Source organism: Hippopotamus amphibius, chromosome 1, assembly GCF_030028045.1.
Source record: "Hippopotamus amphibius kiboko isolate mHipAmp2 chromosome 1, mHipAmp2.hap2, whole genome shotgun sequence".
Lineage (NCBI taxonomy): Eukaryota > Metazoa > Chordata > Mammalia > Artiodactyla > Hippopotamidae > Hippopotamus > Hippopotamus amphibius.
In genome coordinates this window covers 229,244,426-229,255,365 of record NC_080186.1, presented here as the reverse complement: position 1 = coordinate 229,255,365, position 10,940 = coordinate 229,244,426, and the positions used below count along the sequence as shown (strand labels likewise).

The 10,940-nt window shown below is 37.5% G+C and overlaps 1 long non-coding RNA gene across 1 annotated transcript in view; it reads right to left on the bottom strand.

The window, feature by feature from the left end:
• Positions 1-3,009: 3,009 nt before the first annotated feature.
• Positions 3,010-10,940, bottom strand: part of LOC130857459 (uncharacterized) — a 336,472-nt gene continuing 328,541 nt past the window's right edge. The window contains exon 3 of the long non-coding RNA XR_009054830.1: positions 3,010-3,120. This is a non-coding gene — a long non-coding RNA (uncharacterized LOC130857459). The remainder of the gene's footprint in view (positions 3,121-10,940) is intronic.

The following is a 10,940-nucleotide window of genomic DNA, read 5'->3' as shown; positions in this document are numbered from 1 at the left end:
ACAGAATGTCACCCCTAGCATTACCACCTGCTTACCTTCCAAAGCTTAGATATTCCAGAAAATTACATTCCGGATTTTTACATTTCTCAGATACTCAGTTCACAAATTATTTTTGCTCCAAAAGATAAGAGGAATCCCTTTAGGACATCCTTAGTCTTTGTTTCTGGCCACTCTTGTCCATGGTTTCTCCTGGCTGCCTTCTTGTACAGACAAGCCGCTCTTGTTTCATCTCTCTAAAAGACAAATTCTTCCCTCCAAAATACTGAATAAGTTTGTATATGGTAAGCTTTTATTTGAGTCTTGGATCCTTGATTTAAAAGGAAGCGAAACTCTCAGCCAACAGAAGTACTATCATCCAGACAATTCTGAACCTCTAAGTTCTTTGGCACTTGGAAGCTATTTGCTTTTAGCAATACATTCAAATTTAATTAAATAAGCTTAGCTTTTACCTGAGATTGTTAATTACGCCCATTGCCCAACTCTGCAGAGGTATAGTAAATATACTGCATCACTTTCTTTTAAGGGCACATAATATAACACCAGCTTTGAAAGTGAAATCATGTTTAGCCATCAAATTTTTTGAGCTACTAAAATTAATTGACTACATCACAGGCTTAAATAAGCTCATTTTAATTTTAATTATAGCTATAATCCCTTCTTCCTCAAAGGTAGAGAAAGCAAGATAATGACTGTAAGATAAACCTGCTGTGCAGAAAAGCATTTACCTTAGGCCTGCAATGGTTATCACTAGAAAAGCCTACTGGAAAGGTTGGCCCCTAGCTGGCAGCTGGGAACTTGGATTTCAGGAGGGGTCCCACCATTCCGTAACGGGTAAGCGTGGCTCACTGCCTACACTAGTTGCGTAAAAAATGTGGTTTGTGCAGAACAACTGCTTTCCTTCCAGGAATCTGAAATTTAGGCACATGTTATGAAGAGGGTGCCTCAGTGACCAGCCCCCAATAAAAATTCTGGGCACTAAGTCTATATTTAATTTTTTGTTTTTATTTATTTTTTATTGTGGTAAGAACATTTAACATGAGATCTACCCCCCAGACCAAATTTTAAGTGCCCAGCACAGTGTTGTCAACTATGGCCACAATGCTGTGCAGCAGCTCTCGGGAGCTTATTCATTTAGTAACTGAAACTATATGCCCGTTGAACAGCAATTCCCCGTTTTCCCTACCCCCAGCCCCTGGCAACCTCCATTCTACTCTGTTTCCGTGAGTTTGACTCTTAGATACCTCGTACAAGCACTGAGCCTTGAATAGGCTTCCCTGTAGAAGGTTTCCCTGGTGAACACATTTCACATGTGTTGTCACAACTCATTACTGGAGGAATTAAGTGCATCCTGTCTGACTCCACTGGGAGAAGGAACTCTTGGAAGCTTGTATTTGGTTTCCTCCAGATTTTGTCCCATGTGCCTTTCTCTTTGCTGGTTTTGCTTTGTATTCTTTTTCTGTAATAAATCCCAGTCGTGAATATGACTATTTACTGAATTGTGCGAGCTCTTCTAGCAAATTAATGAACATAGGGGTGGACTTGGTGACCTCTGACACACCTGGCAGGTGGATCCTGTCCTCTACACAAATGAAGTGGTGTTGACGCCAAAGAAGGGAAATTGGATTTCTGAGACAGCATTTTTCAAAGAATGCTCAGATCAAGCTGCCATATAAAATTCCCACCTGCTTTAGTGTGTTTGACCAATAGGTGTACAGTCTTCTTTATATACATGGTTCATCCAAAAAAAAACCCGAAAACAAAAACAACATGCACATCACATATGTACTTCCTCTTTCCACCACTTCAAAGTAAGAATTTGTTGTCTTCTTATTTATCTAGTAGTGATTCTCTCATACTTTTTAATAATATAGTTGCTTTGAACTGGTCTGTAACAATTAAAACAGCTAAATTCAATATCTTAGATGACAGTTACTGCTGAAATTTTTTCTGACCACAACTTTTCTAACAATTTTTAGGAAAATCCAAAAGGTACCTTCTCTAGACATGCCTTGAACTTGGCAGAGAATGAGGAGGAACCACATTTGTGGCATAACAAATTGCTCTGTTCTTGTAATCCTAGTAAACCCTCAAGAGTCCGTCCGAGCATGGACCACTGCCTTCCTGCTCTCTTCTTAACATGCAGCTGGCCAAAAAACAAATAACGGATGTGCTCACTATCCTCACTTTCTTTGACAGTATTTTATCTGGTGAATTGCTATTAAAGAGTAAAAATTCCATTGTAAACAGAAGAAAAAGAATAAAAATACAAATACTCTGCAAAGTAGGAAATGCAAATGTTACATTTGTGGTTAGAGGCCTCACTGTGTCTGATTCTTCTATACATACTAATGCAGAATCAAACCGCCTTATGATGGGAACTGAAACAGTATTCTGGTAAGTAACACCTGAAAATGTCAAATGCCAAACTACTAGGCTCATGACTATAACTGTATATTTCCTTTGATTCTAATTATAGTACAATCTATTCTTTATTCCAAATTTGTTTTGCAGCAATGAACATTGCCTACTGTTTCCAGATATGTATGCCTACATGGTAACTTGCCCATTAGTTCTCATTTGTTAAGAAATTTTCTATTAAATCATCTACGAACAATATTAACTTCCAAATCCAAGCCCCTTCCTCAAAGACTTACTATTATTCATCAATACCTTTTCAAATCCTCCTTGTAAAATAATTTGATGAAAATGTCTCCTCCTGTAGAGATTGCAACATTACCTGAGAAAAAAAAATCACCCTTCTTTCTTTGGCTATAGAAACCCCATTTTCCTTCCACTCAGATCAAGCAATGAGCGACAAAACTCAAAAGATCACAGATAGCAATCATCATTTAAAATATAAAATGGGGAAATGTCGCCCAAGGTCACTCACCCACTGGAGTCTGCGGAAGTGATGGCAATCAGAGGTAGAATCTTCAAGGGGAGGCTGGTTGGTCTTTGAATGTTCTCTGATTCACTTTTCAAGTCAGCTTGTTCCAACTGTCTGAAGGCAAGAGGGGGAAGCTGGACATTGCGGCAAGAAAGTCTCCGGACCAGATAGGGTTCCATTCCTCGCAAAGGGTCTTCCTCGTCATTAGTGGAATGCAGTGTTTCCTCAGAGGCCTAAGGCAAAAGTTCAAGAAAGTACAGCAATCAACAAAAGTCCCAGGATTTATCATTACAGGATGGCTTTCTACTTTTGGAGACAGAAATTTAGGGAAACTTATACATGAAAAATGCTAACTAGAAAGCAATGATATTAACAGAACAATGTTTGGTGAAAAGACTATAACTAATAACTGAAATTTAGAGTTATTTTAAAAATAGTAAAGTTGTTCACCAGTATATTTAGATATGGCTTGGCTGTTACAGTTAACTGGCATTTCTAGTAATCTTAGAGTTTATGAACTTTGTGCATGAATTCTATGAAATCAAGGGTAAATCAAAACATTTTTCTACCAAATATGAAACAAATTGCAGAAATTTCACACACACACACATATATATATATACCTTGACATATTACATACCCATACATATGTGAAGAAAGAGGAAGAAAATGAGTCCCACATTTTTCTTCATATGTAGGGCCATATTTGTAACACATATTTTCATATGTCACGTTACTCAGATATTCTTTACAAAATTTTATAATAAGACTTGGTGAGGGGAATGAAAAAAAAGACATGAAAATCTGTGTACCCAGTAGAAATATATTTAAATCACAGCTGCATTTTGCAAAGTAGATCCTTAATATCTACATGCAAAGGCAAATCAAGTCCAGAATAAAACAGAAAATTTAATATTCTGATTCTAGTTGAAAAAATATACTGCTACCTAAGTAATACTTATTTCCAAGTGGTTAGAAAGTCTAGTCTTGTAATGTTTATATCTACACGCACAGAATGACAGAGCCACCAAATGTTATCAGATAACATGCTGAGTTTTGGAATCCTTGCATTGCCACTTTGCTAGCTGTGTTTGTAGAGTGTTGCTTAATCTCCTTAAGTCTTCTGTTTCTTTATCATAAAAATGGAAATAGATCCATCGTCTCTGCGTGGCACAGCACACATTGGTTGGCCAAACCTTTGCTTCTCTATTTCCATGTGAGTGATCTTCCTCCCCTTTGAAGTCCCAAACCACTACCCCCCACACCCTCTTTGGTCTTTAGGAGCTGAAGGTGGTATTTCAGGGAGGGCTTCGGTGAGTGACTCTGTTTTCCGGGTGGGTGGCTGGCGGGGTCTCTCCCAGGGACCAGTGTGAAGGGGAGCAGAATTTGTCACCCTTGACTATGTCTCTTTGGCATATTGTCTGAAGCTGGTCATTTCCTGAGATGTGAAAAGGAAGGGCTCTGGAAATGAAGTAGGAGTTTCCCTTTCTTAAAAAACGTTTCCATTGGTAAGGGTGACTCCCTGTCGGGACCTGGAAGAGGACAATGATCCACCCACCACCCGCAAAGAAGAAAATGGAAATAATATCTACCCACAAGAATTAACTGAGATCATGAATGTAACGTGCGTAGCTGATTACCTGCAATGTGATAAGCAACCAACGATGGCAATTTCCTTTCCTTGAGTCATGCAGGTGAAGGAACCAGCCCAGAGAGGCAAAAGGCAATTTCTCCAAAATTAGCCTGCCAGTTATCAGTTAAAGTGCATTGACTCTGTAGAGTCCAGACCTAGTTTAGAATCTTTATTGCACTTCTTACTATTCTATCATCTTTGGGCAAGTAACTTAGGCTCACTGAGATTGGTTTTCCATTTGAACCTTGAGGATAATAATAATATTTACTTCTCAGGGTCATTGTCTGGAGCAGAGATACAAAGTATATGAATAACTAATATATGGTCCAGAGTTTGCACTCAACAAAATGGCAGCTAATATTATTATAACCCAGGGTAATTCCCTTGATCTTCTCATAGCACTATACTGCTTTTGATACTTCATTCATCCATGTTGTTTTCCAAATAGAAAATTTGTCTGTTTCTAGTTTATATCTTGAAAAAAAGTGAAAGGACGTGCAATGGTGGGTTCTATTCAGCCTTGGGTTTTATTGTCTAATTTCATGGAAAACTAGAACCAAAAAAGAAGGCACCCAGAAGGTAAAGAGGACGTCAAAGCTAAACACAAAGTTCATTTATTTCAAGTCCTAGATACGAAGACCTAGATTCTGAGAATCTGTGCTCTGAGGAACCTAGTTGCTACATAAAACAACATGAAAAATAATAATGACTTTAAAAAGCAGGACATCCTACCACTTGCGACAACATGCGTGGAGCTTGAGGGCATTATGTTAAGTGAAGTAAGTCAGACAGAGAAAAATAAACCCTGTATGAGCTCTCTCATACATGGAATCTAAAAAAACCCCAAACTCATCAGATGAGATCTGTGGTTACCAGAAGTGGGTAGGGGAGGGGAAATTGAATGAAAGTTAGGTCAAAAGGTACAAACTTCCAATTGTAAAATAAAGACTAGGGATGTAACGTATAGTGTGATGACTACAGCTGACATTGCTGGGTGATAGATTTGAGAGTTATTAAGAGAGTAAATCCTAAGTGTTCTCACCACAGGGAAAAAAGCATTTTTTTTCTTTTTCTTTTTGTATCTATATGAGACGATGAACGTTAACTAAACCTGTGGTCATCATTTTATGATATTTTTAAGTCGAATCATTTTTCTGTACACCTTAAACTTATATACTGCTCTATATCAATTATATCTCAATAAAACTGGAATGGCTAATATTTATTGAGTCCTTATCAAGTGCTGGGTTTACTTATCAGGTGCTATGTTTTGCTTATACCAATTCATTTAATTTTCACTGAAGTCCTCTGGGTTAGATTCTATTAGTTTTTCCATTTCACACACAAACAGAGACATTTAACATCATATGCCCTGGTCACACAGCCACATTACCCTACTAACCAGTTTGCTTGGGACGTCCTGCTATTAGGACTGCAAATCCCATGTCTGGGGAAACCCACCAATCCCAAGCAAACTAGGACAACTGATCACCCTACAGGTCAAAATTCAAACTCAAATCTATTTTAGTTAAATCTGAAATTAATAACAACTACTCTATACTACCTCTAACAAGTATGGTCACTGGCAAGGGGCATACTTCTAGAAAAGAACAGAACACACACATTGACTGTAATTTAATATGCCTCACATTTTCTTTAAAAAAAAATTAACAGAATTGAGATCAGGACAGCCTTATATAAACACTGGAAATTAGTGAGAATCCTTGTTGATTAAGTTAGGAGACAGAGATTGTAGGCTTGACTCTGCCACTAATTACTTATGTGGTGTTAAGTCATTTAACCTTTCTGGGCTTTAGTTTCCTTAGACATACAATCAAGAGGTTGTACAAAATGAAACCGAAGGCTTCTTTCAGCTCTGAAATACTCTGATTTTCTAACAGCCAGTGACAAAATCAATGTTTAGTGAGATGGCAAATATATAAAACAAAGGGAAAACGTGTGTTCACATGTACCATTCTTAGCTTTTAGGTTGAGAAAGTGAGCCTCTGAGTGTTGATGAAGTTCTATATGTTTGTCTAAGGACAGAACAGCAAACTTCAGCCATACTCTGGAACTGCTAACAGGTCATAATTTGCCTCAAGTATTTCTCAAGAGAAGTTAATGACTTAAGTGTGTGGATACCCTTCTTCAGGATAAACATGGAAAAGAAGAACAAAAGATGAGTCCAGCAGGGCTAACACTGAATGTAGCTGCCCAAAGTTAATGTCTTTTTATAAGGTAACATTGCAACTGCAGGAACGCTTTCTATAACCCAGGTCATGTGATAAAAGACTTAAGGTTTGTGACATTCTTGTTTAGATAAAACCACCTCAAGAGGTAACTTCTTTTGAGAGAACAACCTCTATTAAAAATAAAGTGTAGCATTTTTATCTTGATAATAAAAATGATAAAGCTGTATCCTAAAATTTCCATTCAAAAACAACATAACAAGTGGCTTTTTAAAAATTCCAGTTCAATGTGTATCAATGATATTTCAAAACTAAAAAGAACTTTACCCGGTAGAAGGCAAGAGGTAAAAATGACAAGAATGATATGTATTTCATGTTATTGTAGGAAAATGACATTTTTATAAGTGGTTGAGGGAAAGGACAGTATTTATAACATCTCCAAGCCATTATTTCTCAAAAAGTGATGCTCACATTTCCTGCATGAGAATCGCAGAAGGTACTTGCTAAAATTCAGACTCCCAGGGCTTATTCTAGATATGTGTAATCAGAATCTCTATGATTAGGGCCTGGGAATCTTAGTAAGTCTCCACTGTGGTTCTTATGTATGCTTAAATTTGGGAACTAATGGCTTTGACATTTTAGACATGGTCCAATAAGATGGTTTGGCAAAGACTCAGTAACCAAGGTGTTCACTGTAGCTTATTTATGATAAAGAAAAACCGGATATAATCTAATTATTGTACCGATGGATTGGCTTAATAAATTTTGATACATTATATTATGAAATACTATGAGGCTGCTAAAATAACGCAGAAGAATATGTGATTATGTTCATGATATAATGCCGAGTGGGAAAAACAGATTGCAATGTGATCTCATTTTTGTAAAACAACACTAAAACCAACAAAAGCTAACACCAACACATATTATATTTATGGAAAAATTTTAGAAAGATATATCCCAGTTCTCTAAAATGGCTTTCTCTGGGTGATGGTATTGATGGTGATTTTCATATTTTTATTTTATTTTATTTATTTTTATTTTTTATTTTTTGGGGGGGTACACCAAGTTCAATCATCTGTTTTTATACACATATCCCCGTATTCCCTCCCTCCCTCGACTCCCCACCCCACCCTCCCTCGAGTGCCCCCCACCCTCCCCATCCCAGTCCTCTAAGGCATCTTCCATCCTCGAGTTGGACTCCCTTTGTTATACAACAACTTCCCGCTGACTATCTATTTTACAGTTGGTAGTATATATATGTCTGTGCTACTCTCTCGCTTCGTCTCATCTTCCCCTTCACCTCCCGCCCCCTCCCAAACCTCGAGTTCTCCAGTCCATTCTCTGCACCTGCGTCCTTGTTCTTGTCACTGAGTTCATCAGTACCATTTTTAGATTCCATATATGTGAGTTAGCATACAATATTTGTCTTTCTCTTTCTGACTTACTTCACTCTGTATGACAGACTGTAGGTCTATCCACCTCATTATATATAGCTCCATCTCATCCCTTTTTATAGCTGAGTAATATTCCATTGTATATATATGCCACATCTTCTGTATCCATTCATTTGTTGATGGGCATTTAGGTTGCTTCCATGTCCTGGCTATTGTAAATAGTGCTGCAATAAACATTATGGTACAAGTTTCTTTTGGGATTATGGTTTTCTTTGGGTATATGCCCAGGAGTGGGATTACTGGATCATATGGTAGTTCTATTTGTAGTTTTTTAAGGAACCTCCAAATTGTTTTCCATAGTGGCTGTACCAACTTACAGTCCCACCAACAGTGCAGGAGAGTTCCCTTTTCTCCACGCCCTCTCCAACATTTGTTGTTTCCAGATTTTGTGATGATGGCCATTCTGATCAGTGTGAGGTGATACCTCATTGTGGCTTTGACTTGCATTTCTCTGATGATGAGTGATGTTGAGCATCTTTTCATGTGTTTGTTGGCCATCTGTATGTCTTCTTTGGAGAAATGTCTATTTAGGTCTTCCACCCATTTGTGGATTGGGTTATTTGCTTTTTTGGTATTAAAAAGCTGCATGAGCTGCTTATATATTTTGGAGATTAATCCTTTGTCCGTCGTTTCATAGGCAACTATTTTTTCCCACTCTGAGGGTTGCCTTTTAGTCTTGTTTATGGTTTCTTTTGCTGTGCAAAAGCTTTTAAGTTTCATGAGGTCCCATGTGTTTATTCTTGATTTTATTTCCATGATTCTAGGAGGTGGGTCCAAAAGGATGTTGCTTTGATGTATGTCATAGAGTGTTCTGCCTATGTTTTCCTCTAGGACTTTTATAGTGTCTGGCCTTACATGTAGGTCTTTAATCCATTTGGAGTTTATTTTTGTGTATGGTGTTAGGAAGTGTTCTAAGTTCATATTTTTGTTTATTACTAGTTTCTATATTCCCTGTAAAGATGTACTATTTTGAGTTTAAAAGTACAATAAAAATCATAATAAGAAATGAAACTACATTGAACCTGCTGTTGATGGGACTCAAAAATACTTTATTCAGCTTCAAGATATGCAATATCAAAAAAAAAAAACTAAAATATCTGAATGAGTTTAATGCAAACCTGTTAATTTGTAATAAAATGAAATTCTCTTTGGTAACTAAGCAACGTATTTGGAATAGTTGGCAGAAAAATAACCTTAAAGTAATTATTTTTACTGTTAGGACAAGTACCTCTCTGAAAGACATACCTAAAGAAAGCAATTTCTCAACGATTAAGAGTTATGACGGCTGCATGAGTGTTAAAAATGTTATTGTTGTTGGAATCACTATTATTGTTATTTTCTTCAGTTTCTATGAAGGAGAGTTAATTAGTTTCCTTATTCTCTTTTTTTCCCCTCCAGAGTAGATTGCCAGCCACTTAACAAGGCCTTTAGGGCAGGGACATAACATATAACTGATGATAAATAAATTGCTCTGTTTGCTGCTAATCTCAGGGTTTTTGATATTTGTTTCACATATATGTATATATACTTTACATACATATATGAAATTTTCTATAGAGAAATTATTTTGAAAAATATATATATACATTGGTATTGTAGGAGAGAATGCCTTTTTCTGGGCACCAGCTAGACCACATTTCCAGACTCCCTTGCAGATAAATGTAGGTACCTCAATGGCATTACCGTATATGCAAAGGATTACAGGCCAATGAAATGTGCCATTTTCACACCTGGCCCATTAAAACTGTGAGTACAATCCCTCATTTCTCTCCCCCTCTGGAACTCCTTCCTGTATACTGAAGATGGTGAAGTCAAAAGATGGGAGAAATCATGGTTTCTAAGTCACTGCACAGAGGAGAGCCACTTGTGAATCAAGAAAACTTAATTTGGGCTATGTGAGTCACAGATAATTTTCCATTGTGGAAAGCCACTAGAATTTGGAGTCTCCTTGTTACAGCTAATGCTATATTACATATATAATCACATCTCTACTCTTTGAGTTCAAGTTATCTTAATCATGACATTATTCTTTTCTGGGTAATTCCTTAATTAAATATTTATTGAGTATCTACTACCTTGCAAATGTGTGTGGGGAGGTAGAAGTACAGATGAATTAGACACTTCCTTTTCCTTAAGTACTCACTATTCATGTGGGGCGGAAGATAAACAGATCGTCACCAAGGTGTGATAAAAGCTGTAACAGAGGACTTCGAACTCTTTAGGAGTATATCAGTAGGAATGAACAGTTTTGTGAAGTGGGTGGTAACCAGAAGTGACATCAACCCAAGGAGAAAACTTGGACTGTCTCAGGCAAACTAAGAGCTATGATTACCTCGTAAACCAGGCATTTCTTTTTGTGTCCTATCTACTTCTCCATTCAGTTCTGTTTAGTCTCACTGCTGGATCCTGTTAACTGTGTCTTGAACCTAGACACTCTCCAAAATGCTATCCTCAACCATTTCTCTTCTCACCTTGCACACTGTTGGTTTGAAACCTTGGGAGCTTCCCACGTGAAATCTGAAACTGGCCCCTATACAGGAGAGCAAGGAGAGGCCAGAGAAAGAGGCAGGCCACTCCTGATTCGTAGGTGACAGATTTAAAAGGAAGGAAACTTACATACAGATTTGTCTTGGGCGGCTGCAAGGCAAGCAGATCACAGCACCCGAAGCGAGAATCTTGAAATTCATATAGAGGCCTTAACTGGGTTCAGTTACATATACTGTCCAGATGATCTCAACAACACATTGCTCTCTCAAGCCTGCATCCTTGAAAAT